We start from the raw sequence: 8,704 nt of genomic DNA, 5'->3' as shown, positions 1-8,704 counted from the left end.
AGTTTTCCGTCAAGAGTGAAGATGAGTGGGTGGCGAATACGACCACATATGGATGAAATCGATTTGGAAGCAAGTTATGGTAAGGAAAGCCAACCATTTTATGCTCTGTTCTTGATCACTTTGTCTCTGATTTTGAAAATATTGTCTTTTTTTCTTGTGAAGGTGGGAATCCAACTATTTTTAGTATACGGTTGCTCTATGGAGGAGAGTTTACCAAATTTCCTGGGAGAAAATACATCAAGGGACAACAAAAATTTGTGGACTTTATCGACAGTCATTTGTTCTCTGTTCACGACATTGATGATATGATGGAAGAGTTGGGTTGCGTTGAAGAAGGTAAGGTTATGTATTATCACTTTAAACGACCGTTAGGGGATTTAGATTTTGGGTTGTTTGCGTTGGGTAGTGATCAAGATGTCAACCACTTAAGGTCCTACGTTGCTTCACACAAGCTTATAGATGCATATACAGAATTTTGGCGTACCAACTTGCATACATATGCTATGTATCCTAACCCTTTAAAACTCAGGATTGAAGAGATTGTTGAACCCTCTTCTCGTTCTAGAAGGTTGTGTCTCGAATGGATCGACACAACCACAGTTGAACCCCCTGTTTTATAACCAAGAATGCAAACCCCTACAATGGAACCTAACATGGAATCCTTAGTCATATTGATGTTGCACATATTTCACCCCTAGAATGGAATCCCCTATTGAAGTTGAATCTATGAGAGAACCAAACATGGAACCCCCTATTATGGAAACCTTTAGTGAAGCCCTAGGTGGATCTAGTGATAGTGAGGGTAGTGGAGATTCAACTGATAGTGAGGATAGTGATTTCATTGTGGATGAGGATAACTTGTTGGATGATCCTGAGGTGGACATGCATGATTTCTACCTCAACATTGATGATAATTTGGAGTGGGTTGGTGATGCCCCTATTACAATAGAAAATGTAGTAATGTCTGATGAGGAGATGGAGGTGATCAACATTGATGTTCTACAATCTGAGTCATCATCTGATGAAGGGCAAATGAGTACAAGAAGAAATAAAATTCAGGCTGCAGAAAGGGCACAGATAAACGATGCAGCTCAAGTGAGTGACCCTTTTTATATACTTCAAAGATTCTCAAGTTCTCAAGAAGCAAAAGACATAATTTACTTACATGCGATAGAGACAAGAAGAGAATTGGATATTGTCAAGAATGATAAAAACAGGGTTAGGGTAGTAAGTAAAGGAACAATACCAGATATGGGGATACTTGAGACTTCTGGGAAAGGTGGGCCAAGTCAAAGGAACATAAATGGTGGACCAGTCAAACGGGTAAAAAAGGAGGACCAAGTAAAAAGAAAAGTGCAGTGGAAGTAGGTGAAAGCAGTAAGTGCCCTTGGAAACTCTTAATAAGTAAATGGAAAAAGGATGATGACTGGACTGTGAAAACGTATGAAAAGGAGCATAAATGTCTACAAACAAGAAAAATCAAAGCTTGTAATTACAAGTTTCTTTCCAAACAAATTCTTGAGCAGTTAGAGTCTAACCCAGAAATACCAATTAGGGCTTTAAAGGAGCAGCTAGAGAGAAAATACCAAATTCAGATGTTGGACGTGAAAGTGTTTAGGGCAAAAGCAAAAGCCCTAAAAACTATTAGGGGTGATTTTGGGGGTCAATATTCTATATTGAGGGACTATCTGTGACAACCCGAAACTTCTAACCCATGTAGTTGATCTGTGTTTCAGCACTAAAACTTGAGTTCATTGTGTTTTATTAAATCTTGTGATTCCATATGGGTGCTTTAGACTTAGTATAATTTAGATATGAGTCTTAGGAAGGGTTGGAGAGTGTTTAGTATCACAAAATCGGGCCAAAACTCACCAAATAAGGTGTGTGCGGCCACACACCTGTGTGTACGGCCACACATCCAACCGCAAACACCCTCAACCTAACACCCAATTCGATTTATGGATGGATACCTCTTCATTCATTCATTTAGATGTTCTCTTCCCTCTCTCTACTTTCTCTCTCTAAATCATCAACCAAGAACAATTAGAAGGCTTCATAATCGTGATCTACTTCATCTTCAAGCTAAGTATAGTGGTAAACACTTGGATCCCAAGCTTAAAACTCATTATATTCATCATATTCATCATCCCATGAAGGTGTACGGCCGCACACCTTCAAATGGGGGCAGCATACATTCAAAATTCCCAAATATGAAGAGCATACACTTCAAAAATCAACATATGGACTCAAATGAGGAGTGTACGGCTGCATACACCCTCTGTACGGCCGCACACTCTTGTGTTCCGCCTCACACACACTCCTGGCCGCATTCCCCGGCCGCACACTCATTTTCAAGACCATACACCCACTCTAATACTCATTTTTGGCCCTAAACTTGCATAAATCATTAAGTTTGGATCATAGGACACTTATTCTTAGTAATTCCAAGCCCTAAGGATGTTATCCCATCATGTTTAGTCATGGAAAACCTTAGTTCTAACTCATTTACGTGTCATCACATGAAAAATAGGGGCCATAGGAGTTCAGGGCATCCGTTGACACTCGATCTCTACATTAAGCGGTGAGTTCATACCCCTACCCTTTTTCGTTGTTTTTCACTATTTTCAGGGGGGAAACACGAGCAAAGTACAAGGGACTACTTGTACTCATTACTTGTTTTCATGTGTGTGTTTCACAATTTATATACTTTTAACACTGATTGATACAACTGATAATCGTTTGAACATGCAGATCACATAAACATATTATTTGTGAAATGGGTTTATAAACTGTTATGTTTTATATATTTCACAAATGGTTTCCACATTTTATCAGTTAAAAGCATGACATTAGAACTTTTGAAACATAAAACTTGTACATTGTATATCCTCGGTAACACTCCACAGAGATACGCGAGTGGAGGATTATCATATTATTACTAGTAAATTTTTTAGTCCTGTATGATTAGAGACACGTCCTCGGTGAACACTCCACAGAGATACGCGAGTGGAGGACTGCACCCGTAACCAGAATCTCTGGGATTAGAGAGCGTGACTTGAGTGTATAGATCTATACGGGGCTGACTACCCCACACCTGGCTGTAGACCTGGCAATTTCAGACACGAAGACACGAATCTGTGAGAGACACGACACGACACGAATACACGACACGAATACATCTTAAAAATTGAGATAAAGCTTATTTCTCATCGTGTAATCGTATCGTGTCAAATTTGTGGCTGACACGTTTTCATGACACGAATACACGAATTGCCAGGTCTACCTGGCTGCTAGCTACAGCCGAACCGAAATGGTTCAAGGGTGATGAAAGTCATAAGGTGATGTGGACTACTTATTGCCATATTTAGTCTGTCGTATGGTTATGGAACTCGCAATTAAGATAACAGTGATTTACTTAATAGTAATAATGAATAACTTAACACATTTTACAAGATAACCAGGTTTCAGAATACATCTTTTACATTGATAACCAACATTCAGGAAAGCATGGGACTTTCCTAGGGAATGTTTACATAACTAGAAAAGTGTAACAAAACGGATAACTCTACATCTTTTACAATTGGTAAAACACAATCATAAAAGTATGGGACTTTCCTGGGGATACATTGGTACGTAACCAGAACAGTATAACAAATTAGATAACATGACTGTACATTTTCACAAGAGTAAACGTGTTTTCAGTGTACAACTATACTTTACATGTTGAGAACAAAAACCAATCTTTTTAAGAAAATATGGGATTTTCTTGGTGTGTGTAACATTTTCAGAAACATAAGGGAAACTCGAACACTTTCACAAAACAAAAACCGCTTATGAACTCACCAGCGTTATGCTGATTTTCAAACCGCTTGTGTTCTCAGGTCAACGTTAGAACAGGTACCCGAAGATCATTTTGTTCCATGTGGGAGTGCGCAGAAGACTTGTCTCGTTTTGTTTAAATATACTATGTATCACAACTGTACAACTTACTTTTGAAACAAATGTAAACTTTCGTATATGTAATGTAATGGTTGTTTTACTTTACTTACTATGTGCATTGGATTTGATACTCAACATGGAGTCAACCCCGTAAATGTTTCCGCCTTCGGTTTTCGGGGTGTGACAGATTGGTATCAGAGCCCTTGTTTATAGTGAATAAAGTATGCCAAACCTTACATGGTATAAAACTATAAACACTAAAAGGTCCTAAGTGCTCTGAATTAAAAGTATCTTCAAACTATAAGTATTTTCAAAAGTATACAAGTATACCGAACCATCGAGATCCGTAACTACAAGTAGAACAAAACATAAGTAAATGGGTGTTGTGTACTACGGTTAAACCTGGGCAGTTATGTAGTCGTGTCTAGGATCAATATAGCCTGGCCAACTATATTCATTCGAGACACGACCAACATGTGCTTGGGAGTGACTGTGGTATGCGGCATGCCTAAAACTTACCCTAATACCACAAACATTGAGCCAGTGTCGTAGCAAATCATGAAATACTATGGGAGTATTTCTCGAACCAATCCTTTGTAGAAATCCTCGTTCACATATAGATCCTTGATCATTCTGTTAGCGATAGTTTACCTGCTTTGATAACTCTTTCCTACTTTATCGCTTATTTGGAATATATATCTGTCATATCTCTCGATTCGATTCAGAGGACTTATCATCCTCTCTTTCTTGATCTTATTAGATCAAGATGCCTCCCAGAAAGAGACCCAACTCCAAGACCAACAACCCTCCGCCACCACCTCCTCCTGAAATTGACCCCGTGGTATTTCAGGCAGCTGTTACCGCTGCGGTGGCAGCTGCTATGTCCCAATTAAACACCCGTGGTTCCGGTGGTTCAAGAGGTGGTACTCAAACTCAGGATCAAGAAAGCAATCAGGGACACCGAAAGGAGGGTTCCTATAAGGACTTCATGAATGCGAAACCAACATCCTTCGATGGCACTGGAGGTGTCATTTCCTTATCCCGATGGTTCGAGAAAATCGAATCTATTTTTGAAATCTGTGCCCGTGCGGAATCTGATAAGGTCAAATTCGCAGCCTGTACCTTTCTCGACAAAGCCTTGACTTGGTGGAATGGCCGAGTCAAATCTCTGACCCTACCAGTAGCCAATGCCATGGGCTGGGAAGCCATGAAAGAACTCCTGATAGCCGAATACTGTCCCCGTGGTGAAATGCAGAAACTAGAGCACGAGCTTTGGAACCTGAAGATGAAAGGTTCTGACATTGCTACATACACTTCCCGATTCGATGATCTCGCACTTCTCTGCCCGGGACTAGTCACTCCTGAAAGTAAAAAGATCGAGATGTTCATTTGGGGGTTAACTCAACCAACAAAGGGTCATGTCTTAGCTGCTCGTCCGAATACCTATGATAGTGCTAAGACTTTAGCCCAAACCCTAATTGATCATAGTGATGATGTCGAGGAAATCACCACCGCTTCTGAGCCGACTAAAAGCAGTGGTGAGAAGAAAAAGTTCTGGAAGAAGAAGAAGGGTCAATCTTCCCAAGGATCCTCCAAAAGACAGCAAACTGTAGCAGTCCATGCTGCTACTACCCCCGTTGCTGCTGCTTCTGTTGTGGGATCCACGGCTCCAACTCCTACCAGCAAGTATGCTGGTAATCTTCCTCTGTGTGACAAGTGCAAGTACCGCCACAACCTCGGCCCCTGTCGAGAACTATCCTGCACCAATTGTGGTAAAAAGGGACATACGGTCCGATTCTGTAAAGCTCCGGCCCAATCGGCCAATCAATCATCTGGAGCAGGCGTTGGTCAAGCCTGATATAACTGTGGAGAGGTTGGGCACTTTAAAAGGAACTGCCCCAAGAAGTCTACAGCCGATAACACCGGGAGAGTCCTAGCCATAGGATGGGAGGAAGCGGTCGCCGATCCCACTGTTGTCTCGGGTACGTTCCTTCTCGACAATTCATATGCTAGTATACTTTTCGATTCGGGTGCTGAAAGAAGCTTTGTTAGTCATTCGTTCAAACATAACCTAAAACATAACCCCCAACCTTTAACTGAAACTTTTACTGTCGAGATGGCTAACGGTGAGAAAGAAAACGCTAACGAAATATTCGTAGGTTGTACCCTTACCCTGAAACGACCATTCATTTCCTATCGATCTCATGCCGGTTTCCATAAAGAGCTTTGATGTCATCATTGGCATGGATTGGTTGAGTCCCAATCATGCTGATATCCTCTGTTTCGAAAAATCCATCCGTCTCAACCTTCCTTTGGATCAAACTCTCATAATCTATGGCGATAAACTCAGTTCCAATCTTCGTATCATTTCCTGCATCAAAGCTCAAAAACTCCTGCGAAAGGAATGCATTGCGTTCTTGGCCCATGTAATCAACGAGAAACAGGAAGTTAAAGACCTCGCGAGCATCCCCGAAGTCTGTAACTTTCCTGATGTGTTTCCCGAAGAGCTTCCAGGAATTCCTCCCGAGCGTCAGGTCGAGTTCCGTATTGACCTAATTCCTGGAGCTACTCCCGTAGCGAAGTCTCCGTATCGCTTAGCTCCAGCAGAAATGCAGGAGTTATCCAGCCAACTTAATGAGTTGCTCAGTAAAGGATTCATTAGACCGATTTCCTCACCCTGGGGAGCTTCGGTATTGTTTGTCAAGAAGAAAGATGGATCCTTTCGGATGTGTATCGATTATCGCGAGTTGAACAAGTTGACCGTCAAAAACCGATATCCTCTTCCGCGAATAGATGACCTCTTCGATCAACTCTAGGGAGCCAGTTACTTCTCCAAGATAGACCTTCGGTCAGGGTACAATCAGCTTCGAGTTCATGAGAGTGATGTGTCCAAAACAGCTTTCAGAACTCGATATGGACACTACGAGTTCGTAGTGATGCCCTTCGGTCTAACTAACACACCGACAATGTTCATGGACTTGATGAACCGGGTGTGTCGTCCCTATCTGGACAAGTTCGTCATTGTATTCATTGATGACATACTTGTCTACTCCAGAAGCGAAGGAGATCACAAACAGCACTTGAGGCTAGTGTTGGAAACCCTTAGATCCGAGAAGTTGTACGCAAAATTTTCCAAGTGTGAGTTCTGGATTCGGAAAGTAACTTTCCTCGGTCACGTGGTAAGCGAAGAAGGTATTCATGTAGATCCTTCAAAGATAAAAGCGATAGAGAATTGGTCGGCACCGAAGACACCCACATAAATCCGGCAATTTTTGGGTCTCGCCGGTTATTATCGGAGATTCATCTAGAATTTTTCCAGAATCGCAAAACCCTTAACCACTCTAACACAGAAAGGTGTACCTTTTTGTTGGAGTGATAAGCAAGAAACTGCATTCCAAACGTTGAAGAAAGCCTTGTGCAGTGCGCCTGTTCTGTCCCTATCCGAAGGGACAGAGGACTTCGTTGTCTACTGCGATGCATCCAATCAAGGCTTAGGCTGTGTGCTTATGCAAAGAGGAAAGGTAATTGCTTATGCCTCTAGACAGCTGAAAGCACACGAGGTCAACTATACGAAACATGACTTGGAATTAGGAGCCGTAGTATTTGCATTGAAGATTTGGAGACATTACCTCTACGGAACCAAGTGCATGATCTTCACTGACCACAAGAGCCTGCATCACATCTTTGATCAGAAAGACTTGAACATGAGGCAACGGCGATGGGTAGAACTACTCAGCGATTATGAGTGTGAAATCCGTTACCATCCAGGCAAGGCCAATGTGGTAGCAGATGCCCTTAGCCGAAAGGAAAGTTCGGTCCGCAAAGTGAAGAACTAGACGATGACCATCTATTCCAACTTACCCATGCAAATCCGAGAAGCCCAGTTAGAAGCCCTCAAACCCGAGAACGTGTCGATCGAAGCCTTAAGAGGAATGGAAAAGAAACTTGAGATCAGGGGTGACGGAGTCTACTGCTTCATGGATCGGATCTGGATTCCAAGGTTCGGAGGATTCAGGGAAATTGTTATGGAGGAAGCACACAAGACCAGATACTCTGTTCACCTGGGTTCGGACAAGATGTACCTAGATCTCAAGAAACAATACTGGTGGCCAAACATGAAAGCTGAGATAGCTACATTCGTGGGCAAGTGCTTGGCTTGCGCCAAGGTGAAAGTCGAATATCAGAAACCCTCGGGTCTGCTCCAGCAGCCTGAGATACCCGAATGGAAATGGGAGATGATTGCCATGTATTTCATCACCAAACTACCCAAGTGTCCGAGTGGGTACAACACCATTTGGGTAATTGTCGATCGTCTGCCAAAGTCCGCCCACTTCATCCCAATCAAAGAATCATTCAAGATGGAAAGACTCGCACGAATCTACCTCCAAGAGGTAGTTCGACTGCACGGTGTACTTGCGTCCATTATTTCTGATCGAGATAGCAGGTTTACCTCCAGATTCTGGGAGTCTCTCCAGAAAGCCCTTGGAACCAAAATAAACATGAGCATGACATATCATCCTCAGACTGACGGACAAAGTGAAAGAACTATCCAAACCCTGGAGGACATGCTTAGAGCATGTGTCATTGATTTTGGAAAGTCGTGGGACACACATCTACCTTTGATCGAGTTCTCGTACAACAATAGTTACCACACCAGCATCAGGGTTGCCCCGTTTGAAGCCCTATACGGTCGTAAGTGCAGATCCCCTCTGTGTTGGGCCGAGTTGGGGGACACACAGCTAGTCAAGAGTCGAATTCCCGACAG

This window comes from Lactuca serriola, chromosome 3 (assembly GCF_051521515.1).
Source record: "Lactuca serriola cultivar US96UC23 chromosome 3, Lser_US96UC23_V15, whole genome shotgun sequence".
NCBI classification, from domain to species: domain Eukaryota; kingdom Viridiplantae; phylum Streptophyta; class Magnoliopsida; order Asterales; family Asteraceae; genus Lactuca; species Lactuca serriola.
The sequence above is the reverse complement of the archived record's forward strand: the minus strand, read 5'-3'. Positions refer to the sequence as shown.